This window comes from Sturnus vulgaris, chromosome 3 (genome assembly GCF_052056855.1).
Source record: "Sturnus vulgaris isolate bStuVul1 chromosome 3, bStuVul1.hap1, whole genome shotgun sequence".
In the NCBI taxonomy this organism is placed as follows: domain Eukaryota; kingdom Metazoa; phylum Chordata; class Aves; order Passeriformes; family Sturnidae; genus Sturnus; species Sturnus vulgaris.
The window spans coordinates 16261665-16271619 of NC_142245.1; the positions used below are offsets into that span (position 1 = coordinate 16261665).

At 42.2% G+C, this 9955-nt stretch overlaps 2 long non-coding RNA genes across 2 annotated transcripts in view; both read right to left on the reverse strand.

The window, feature by feature from the left end:
* Window positions 1–1992: 1992 nt before the first annotated feature.
* On the reverse strand, window positions 1993–5521 carry LOC148224193 (uncharacterized). The gene is made up of 2 exons (XR_015802161.1): window positions 4511–5521; window positions 1993–3224 (listed from the first exon to the last, which is right to left on the reverse strand). It is a non-coding gene; the product is annotated as an uncharacterized LOC148224193 (long non-coding RNA).
* Window positions 5522–5582: 61 nt separating this feature from the next.
* The window catches only part of LOC148224194 (uncharacterized), a 29126-nt gene continuing 24753 nt past the window's right edge, over window positions 5583–9955 (reverse strand). Inside the window, exons 4-5 of the long non-coding RNA XR_015802160.1 lie at window positions 9182–9332; window positions 5583–7072 (exon numbers count right to left, since the gene is read on the reverse strand). This is a non-coding gene — a long non-coding RNA (uncharacterized LOC148224194). The remainder of the gene's footprint in view (window positions 7073–9181; window positions 9333–9955) is intronic.

Sequence of the window (9955 nt, forward strand, 5' to 3'; positions counted from 1 at the left end):
ACGTGCTGTCTGAATTCTGAAAAACAATTTAGGTAACTATGCTTCCTCAACAATACATGCAATTTCTTCATGAGCACTTTGGAAAGCTGTGGTATGATGTGTGCTCATGGGTGTCAACATGTCTATTATTTTGACAAGGAATTCACCTAATTGACTGCATCATATTGATCTGGGAAATAAAATTCTGGTGTTGTTTTACCACTGGCTCAATTTCGGCTGGAATGATTTGGACCCTGCTCTCAGTAGCACTGAACAAGCACTGCTGGAGAGCAGCCAGACTTGGTCTGAGCTCCTGTTAGGTACAGAGACTGGCAGCCCAATGTATGCTAACTGCAATTGGAAGGAATAGCAATAATAATAATAATAATAATAATAATAATAATAATAATAATAATAATAATAATAATAATAATAATAATAATATCATGTTTTTGCTGGAAGGCATCACACTGTGACAGAATATGATTCCAGAGAACAACCCAAGGTCATGGAAAAAGTATCAGAGCTCTTCCTCCCTTTCCTCAATGGATGAATGCAAAACTATGTATGTGGTGTAGTAAGAAGAGCAGGCTAACATAGCAAAATAATATTTTTTTTAAATTAAAGGTAAAAAATAAAATTAAAAAAAAAAAAGAAAGAAAGAAAAGAAGGAGAAGAAAAAAAAGAAAATGAAGAGAACTCACCTATCAGCATTAATATACAGCAACAAAAAAATCAGCCAGCCAAAAAGTCAAAGAACACAATGTATAATTCCAAGCCAATCACTTCCCAACTGCTCTATGCTTCATTATCCATAACTCAGTAGTTCACACGACACCCTGAACTTACCTCTTAGAAAAGATAAAATAAAGAGGCACATCACATGGTCTATTTACAAAACTGTTCTGACCCGTGACAGGTTGGCTGGAGGGACAGACACATAATTTCTCAGGGGATGTTTGATGATGCCAGAGTGGTTGCCTCACGCTTACCCCTTGTGAAATGTATGGAGTGATGTGAGTTTGTTCCAGCTGCTGAATCCCTTGCACAGCTGGCACTGACCGGATCAGCAGAGCATGTGGAACAGCATAACTGGGAGAAATGGATCTTTTGCCACCACACATGCCAGGCAAGAGCAGTGGCAGTGTGGAAAAAACTCCAGCTGTTACTCTCCATGCTACTCCTGCTCCAGGCATCAGCATAAGACTAGACCTTCACAGCCCATCCGTCTGCTGTGGCACTTGAGTGCTGAAAGTTAAACATTAAAATTCAAAAGTGCAAAGAAATCCTCCATGTGTATCTTGGCTGTATTCAGGAGTATCAATACTTTATCCGCTTGTGTCTGCTGAGCTGGGAAATATTGACACGCAAAGCCAGATTAAACATTTCCCCACTTCAACAGTCTTCAGGCAGCTGAGAGAGCAGGAAATAAAGGCAGCTGAGACACACTCTCCTTTTAGCAGCTCAAGCTCAATTCCTCTGGATTTCACAGCAGGTTTCCTCTCTCTAGCTATTTAACAGGCATGCTTGATAAAATCCAGTCATTCCAGGTACACTGCACACACCACTGCCTGCTCTATAACCCTGAACCACACCGAACCTGCTGCTGCTGTAGCAGCCACAGGAATTTAGAAATGTCTGTATAAAAAGAAGAGCACATACCGAATACTAAAGCCTTGAAGCTGTGAGTCCGTCCTGTTGCTTTTATAGGACAGCACATTTCTCTGAGCTCCCTTTTATGTTCCTGTGATTCACCATGATGCTGATAAATGTGTCCTTGTTACCTGTCTGCGTTATACATCGCAAAAAAATTTATGGTCTCTTGCCATCTGTTTCAATTAAGAAATTTATATATAGATCTGGGTGCCTTACCCAGTAAAATACCTTTGGATTGAGAATTTTATACTCTGATAATGGGCCAGATCTCCAGTTGGCATTCATCCACATGCTTCCAGTAGTGTCACTTGATTTACAGCAGCCAAGTAGTCAGGTAGGTAACATCACAACAATAAATTCAAAATGTTATTCATCTCAGGAAATCGTTTCAATTGCAACACTACTGACTGATGCTTGCAGCAGATTACAAAATAATCTTCAACTCCTGTTCGTGTTGAAACTAATTATTTTAGTGAGACATTTTTGCAGCTCCAGCAAATACGTTTAGCTCTATTCACTCAACACAGAATGCAGATAATGGCTCCAATATATCAAATATACGTTTCCATTTTGTATGGATATAAGAGATGTGCCAATCACAGATTTCTGAGAAGGACTTTTTGAGGTCACTCCCTTGGCAGTAGAGTATTCATGAAGTTAAAACAAATGAAACTAGAACAATTTAACATGTGACAGCTCTACAGATAATTGCAAACTCCTCTACCTCAATCAAAAATTACCACTTCAGCCAAAAGGGGATAAAATCTGCATAATTTAACATCAGCTACACCACTAGTGCCACCTACAGCATCCAGCTCAGAGAAACCACCCAGACCATCAGCTGGCTCAGGTGTGCATACATTTCTAGACCATTTTTATTTGGCGTCTAACTGGTCAAGAAGACATTTTCATAGAAAAAATACGTATTTGTGCAACACAAGCACTAAACTACTTATTGGCAACATGCAATTCAGACACATAGCTCAAAAAATAGATGCCTCTGGCAAATGCCAATGGCACATTAAGAAATCATGTACATCCAGTCCTGACAGATGAATAGCTTTTATTTGTTGCATCTATTTTGTTTTGTTTGTGCTAGAATATTTTAAATATTTGAAATGATGTCGTTTTCCCTTCTCCTGCTTGTTGAGCTATGGAGCAGCTCTTCCATCAGTTACCTACAGCTGCCTGAGGTCCTTTCAGCTTCAGCATGGCTGCATCCCTGCAATTCAGAAGTGCTGCACTGATGGCTAGCCCTTGGCACATAAGCTCATGGAAAAACACCTTTATTCCAGGCTGGCTAGTATTTTGGCACTGGGACCAGTTCCCACAGTTCTGTAAGCATTAAACTTCAATGACGCTTGTCATTCCCAAGATTATTTCCCGGTTTGGCTGATAGATTTTCTGCAGGGCTTGCAATGCAATCTGCAAACACTCCTGTCCTTTCCATGTCATTTTTATAAGGATCCCAAGGGAAATGTCGTGTCACCTCCTCTCTGGATTTTGTGCTGCGTCGTTTCCTGGTCACTGCACACCTGCTGAAGGCTTTGATGTCTGTTCCTCCAAAAGGCTGACTGCAGCTATAAATCCTGGTGAGGTGAAGAGAAACAGACTCGTCCGTACAGCTCTAAGTCTTGGAAAACAGTGATTATAAAAAATAGAAATTTTTCCTTAAAACACACGAGAGCTTGTAGACAAGATCATACTAGGTGATCAAGGAATTAATTGATTTCTTTTAATAAGGAATACTTCTGTACCTCACATTTAACTACTTTCTTCTATAAATAACCACCTGTTGTTTACCTTTCCCTATTTCTCTTATTTTTTGACACTTCACAGGAAGCGCCTCAAAATATGTGAAAAAATAGCTCACTTCCACCCTTACTTTTTAAATAGACAACACTGCTGAGGCTCAGGCTCAGCAAACCAGTGTGTTTATTCTTGTACGATTGGAAGCAGAGAAGCAAAGGGAGCCCTTGGTAGGACTGTGTCCCCAAGAGCTGTGTCCCTGCTTTTCCATCCAAGCCCTGAGAGGTTCTGGCTGCAGCCAGGGCCATCCCCCAAGCCCAGCTCTCATTCAGAGAGGATTATTGATGCAGCAAAGCCTGTGGGTCTGCATGTCCTGCACCAGAGTAACACAGGAGATGGGCGATTCGTTTGAAGGACAGTCTGCTGAAGTCAGAGTGCAGGTGGCTGAGCACAGGATGTTTGTCACCTGGCAGGTGCGTTCCTGCCTGGCTCACGGTCTGACCACAGCACCACAGGGACAGTGAATTACAAGCACAAGCTTCTCTGTCTCTTTCTGCACAACTCAAGCAGCTCTGTGCCACAGCACCACCCCGTGAGCCCTCTCAGCCACCACGAACTAGCCTCACCTCTGACACAAATCCTGCTCTCTCTCTTTTTAACAGGATGTGGAACCAGCCACCATCTGCCTTTTGCCCTTCTCATTCTCCTTGCGGCCCCTCCACTTCAGGCAGACACGCTTCCTGAGCTCACATCATGGCTGGCAGCTTCAAATAAGGACCTGCTTCAGCTGAATGGAACTTAGATAAAGAATTTTCTTCTGCTGCATCCAGAGAGTGATGCAGAAGCACATGGCCCAGCCCATCTCCTGGGAAAGCCCACTGCTAGTGGCACCAGGGCACCTCTGCAGCAAATACCAAGTGCCACTGCAGTTTGTTCCAAATTTGAGCTCAGGCTGGCTAAACCCAGCTCTGCACTTATCTAAAAATAGAATTTTAAAATCAGAAGTCAGACTTGGCCGCAATTAGATACTGGTTTGTGATGCAAAACCAAATGAATGGAGGATTGAGAGAGATGGGTAACTGGTGTGTACTTGACACGTGGGTTTAGGCTTTGGCAGGAGATCTACCTGGAATTGCAGCATCTCCAGAAGCTCCTCTGACAGCCCTGCTCTCGGCTGGGCTCGCTGGACAAGCAGCTCTGCTGTAGTCTCCTGCCTCAAGGGTTGGCTATCCCAGCTTAAAGACTATGAACAGAATAAATAATGTGAGACACAGGGACAGCTAAAACAGGGCTCCTGGCTGTTGCTAAAGCATCAAATTAAAATTGCACACTACAGCTGATCTGGGTATAATGATCCTACACAAAGCTGATGGCTACTGTCTGTAAGGGAGTGGTAAATTTGTGTGTGAAGCCACAGAGGGCTAAATTATAATCCCTTCATGCAAATATGGATTCTAATTCATCAGTGGGCACGTGGGGGTTCAAAAGCATCACTCAGTGTGAGGCAGCACTTGTAAAGGGAAATGGGAAGAATGGTAAATCTGACATGTTCTGCCTTTGCACCAGAGATCAATTTTCCCTGTTCTTCTGTCCCCTTAGTAATTAAAACAATTCTTAGAGATAGACTGATGACTGTCTGGCTGTCTTCCCTGACGCCTTCCTCTGCCTCTCTTGCTTGTTGAGAAGGTTCAAAACACCTTGGGCTGTTCCTTTGTTTATCACGGACTCAAACGTTGGTTTTCATTAATCCGGGTGGGAGCCAGAGCGATTGCTCCTCCTCCAAGCTGCCTTCCTGCTCCACGGTTTGCTAGAAAAACTCTTGTCCCCTGAGCATGGTTTCACCACTCAGCTGCTCCTAAAAGTTTTTGTGCTCCAAACGATTTTGTAAATTGTGCTGATGAGTTCAAATCCCACCATGGCCCATTAATGGTGACTCTAATGGATGTTGGCAGATTCAGTGAGAAATCCAAACATATTCAGATTAAGAGCTGACGGTACTTAGGCTTGGTGAGAAATGTTTGTTCCCTCGCAGTTTCAGAAGGTTTGTGTGGTGAAGAAGAGCAAGTTCATGGCAGAGCAGAGCTAATGCAGTCCATAAGTGACAGCTCATGACATTGATTTTAATATCTCAATAGCTATGACTATCTGCAAAAAAAAAAAAAAAAAAAGAAAAAAAAAGAAAAAAATTCGTCCAGCTGCCTCGAACCTTATTTCAATCTTCAGAGGCTTCCCATCCTTATTTGGAGCTGCTGGCATTTCCCAGGAGTTAACTACACCCTGGGTATAGGGCTCAGGAGAATCGGAGTGTGAATCTCCATTTGGTTTGGAATCTCAAAGCATTTTGCAGTCCACGTAGCTCAGAGCAGAAATTTGTAATGCACAAGAGAGCCTGTGCACATCACTGCAGAAAACAAGTGATTCACGAGTGCAGAAAATATTTGGAGAGGATGAGAAGATCCACAGAGGACGGGGCATGTCTCTGCAGACTATGCACAGCCCAAGGGATGAGTGGCAACACTTAAGACCCAGTAGCCACACATGCTAGAATTCTCCCTTCCACTGTCTGCCACAGCTCCAACTGTTTGGGGTTACACTGCTCTTCATTTTAGTGATCTGAATGTGAAGCAGATTTGAGGAAATAGATAGCACTAATAAAAAGACAAGAGTGACCTTTTAAAATGAGTAACTACATTTAATTTTAAATGTTTGCATCTCAGTTGGCTGGGATTAAGAATATTTATTTCCACTGGAACTGCATGCAACAGAAATACCAAAAATAGGTGCATTATGTGAGTAAATGTATTGAGAAACTCTGACCAGGGAAGAGCAATTACACATCCCCTTGGAGACATCAAAAATACAATAAACTGCAATGAAACATCTGCCCAGCTATGTTAAAACAAAAAACTGTAAAAGCTATTCTCATAATTATTTTTAACACTGTAAAATTATACATGACCATGAGGGATTGTATTTTATCAAATACATAGTGAAATAATCCTGTAACAAACATGCAGAACAATTACAGCCCTTTTCCCTCTCTCCTCATCACATAGTTTAAAGGTGTGGTATCACAGACTATTATCATGTCCCCAAAGGCATATTAATACATTGCAAATTTTCACATCAGTGATTTTTAGGTCTCCTCCAGGAATATGCAGGAGTTGCCAAGGAGTTGGGCTGTTTTCACAGAACATTTTTTGCACACCATTCTGTTAAGGATGCAAAGCTTAACAACAGACCCCATAGGGCTGGGATATCTTTAAATGGACACAAGACTGCACCAGTCTCAGAAACTTCAAACAGATAAATCTTAGCTGAAACAGCATAATCAATACAGCCCAAATCCTATGCCATTCCTAAGTACTGAGGCTCTTTTTTTATATTGCTGGAACTGTTTTCCTGCTGAATTAGGGAATATTTATGGTTCTTCCTCCAACTGCAAATCAAAAGCTATAAATAGCTGCTTGCCCCAACATATGTGAAAGGAGGGTTCATAGCTGCTGTTCCATATCATCTCTAAACCCCCAAGCACTAAATGTAAATTAGAAATATTAACACTGAGAAATAGAAGGGTTTTCTTGACACAAGCAGAAATATTTCTTCATCTTCTGTGCTTTAGATTCATAGATTTTTGAGGCCAGGAGGGAGGATGAGGCCAACTAGTTGAAAAATGCTGCTAATTTTCCTGAAAAAAAGCATGTAAAAATCAGATGCTGAGTCAGCAGGACTTGGGCATTTTAGAAAACTTTTTCTGCAGAGGTAAAGAGCAGCTGCAGGTCATCCTGACTATGTCTAATGCTGGTCTAGTTGCCAACTACACCCTGGACATGGAAAAGAAACACAGTAGCTCAGCATCCCAGGATTTGCAAATCATATATAAACACAAAGCCAGGGGTCTGCCACCTCAAAAAATGCAGTGGGGCCACCAATTTATTTTTTTTTTTTAACCCAAAGACTGCAGTATTCTCAAGGCAACACAAACCTCAAAACCACAAGGCTACAGAGACTCTCCAGCTGGTATGTTCCCTACAGCATAATAAATGGGGATTGCTTTTCCTGCACACAAGAGAGGTTTCAACAACAGGAATGAAGTGCACCATGACAGCAAGCTGAGGAACCATCTGTATCCTGACTTCCCAGCTCCCAGGCAGGAGCTCTCACCACTGCTCTGGCTCCTGGAGGCACACTGATGGTAGCTAACATACACCTGAGTAAGGCTGCAGAGATTTTATCTTCTGGCATGATTTCTACCACTTAAAATACTGTGGAAAACTTGAGCAGTCTGGAAATAAATTGGCTGTGCAAAACTAAAATGCTAAATTCACTGTCCTGAATTATGGATGGATAACCAGCCACAAAAAAAACATTGTCGGCAGCTGCACTGGAATTATGTCTGAGCACACCCTCTCTTCCAAAATATAAAACTCAGATCCTGTTCAGATTAGAGGGATCATTTTAAGTACTGAATACATGTCTATTATTCTGCATTAAAAGATAGTTGGCTTTTTTCCTCAGTGATTCATAATTATTATAAAATTCATTTTCCTGTTCTAGCATCATACAGCTACTTTGCACCAATTCTCTGAGGGACAATACCACTGCCAGGGAAGCCCTTAGGCCCCTTTTATGCTGATACACAGTTTTGGGCAGGCTCATATATATTTCCATATTTATCTCACTGTGTCCCCACACTCTTGCCACACCCAGCTCTACTCTGCACATGTAATGTAGAGCAGTTATTTGCACAGGGTCTTGTAGTGCTTAATGTCACCTTCCTGATTTGGGCAGAGCAATCCTTGCAGTGTAATAGCATCACTGGATCAGACCCAAGTGCCCCTGCTGGTAGCTGGTGGGATGTTTAAGGGGATGGAAAAAGAAGCAGGAGCATGTTCAGCAAAATTCCATGAAAGCACTGGCTCTGGGGCTCCTGAACATGGCTGTGTGTGAGCATCTCTGTTGTCAGCAGGTCCCGGCAGACATCCAGACATCTGATTTCTCCTGGAAGCCGTTTGAATGACAGGCCTCCAGTGGCTGGTGGCAATGAGTTCTGCCACTGAACCACATGGAGTAATACTTCATTATTTTAATTTTAAGCCTGCCACCCAGCAGCTTTGTGGGGTGCCTCATGACATTGATCTGCAAGGGTCAGCAAATGAACCTTCCCCATCTTTCTGATGCTGAGAAGCCATAGCTTGCTTAATTACTCCTGTCTGGGATGCCATTCATTAGATTATTACCCTTCTCCAAACCTTTCTAGCTTTACTTTACTTGTAGTGGAACTTGGAAAACCACACAGCCCTTGAGAAGCAGCCTTTCCCCTTGAAAGGACATTTAAAACCAGTTAACACCGTCAGGAGTTAACACCTTCTGCTTCTCGTAAGCTGTGCTCAATAAAAAAATGCTTGAAAATGAATGGGTTGTGACAATCGAGGCCCAGTATCAGTATCAGCTGTTCCTGATGTTTTGTGCTTGGCTTTCCACATTGCCTTCACACTGACAGAGGCAGGAGCTATGAGCTACAAGGCCTGTAGGGTCTCTCTCCACTTGAAATCCTGGTTAGCCATGTGCTCACCAAATCTCTCTCAATTTAGTGCAGCAGTGATTGCATGCACATGGGTTTTATTAGAGCCTGGAAAACAAACACACTAACAGGGACTGCAGTGATACTGCTCTACCCAGCACAGGCTGAGGTACAACCAAGCTGGTTTGAGGTCTCACACCTCACTCCTACTTTTTTTCTTTGCAGCAATGAGGCAGGGACTGTGATGCAGTAAACAGGAATCAGTTGCAATACCTATGGAGAAGACTGGTACCAGATAAAACTCTTGATCTCTCTTTTCTTCTCAAAGTCTTCATCAAAATCAGAAGATCTTAGAGGTTTTTGAGGTGTGCAGTGTTTGAAGAACAATTAGGTTGTTGTTCTTGCAGAGCAGGTTTTTTTCTACCTAAAATAACAGGTCAATTTTACTTATCAGTGCAAATAAAATTGATGCTGTCACTTAAAAATAGATTCCTCTTTTCATTTCAGATCTCTGGGAATGGCAAAGAGAGAAAAGTTGGAGATGGAAGATAGACACTGGTGGTCAAAGTGAAAATAAACAGTTGTACCTGATGCATGAGAGTATGAGAAGGACAGTCTGTGTTCTACCAAGTATTTTGAAACCTGTGAGGCTTGGTGGTTTACCCATCAGAAAGAAAAACTGGCCACTGGGTTAAGCAGTTTTGGGTTAGTTGCTGTTGTGCTGCGCAGTCAGTATGGGAGATGGAGACAGAAACTAAAACTGAGATTTCCTCTGCTTTTAGTTCTGTTGTCCTGAATGCCAGCTCATTTTCTGGCGTTCACCATCAATTCACACACCAAGGGAGGTATTTCTAATATTGTTTTCTAGTTTGTGCAAAGTAGGGAGCTGGGTAGTAACCCACAAAAGGCTGGCTACCTGACCATCCAAACCTTACACTAATTAAACATTTTAACAAAAGCATCAGCATCCACTGCTTACAGGTTACATAACTTTTTTAATTAATCAGTACTCAACCCCCTCTTTGCTAGTTCCTATCTCTCATTTCT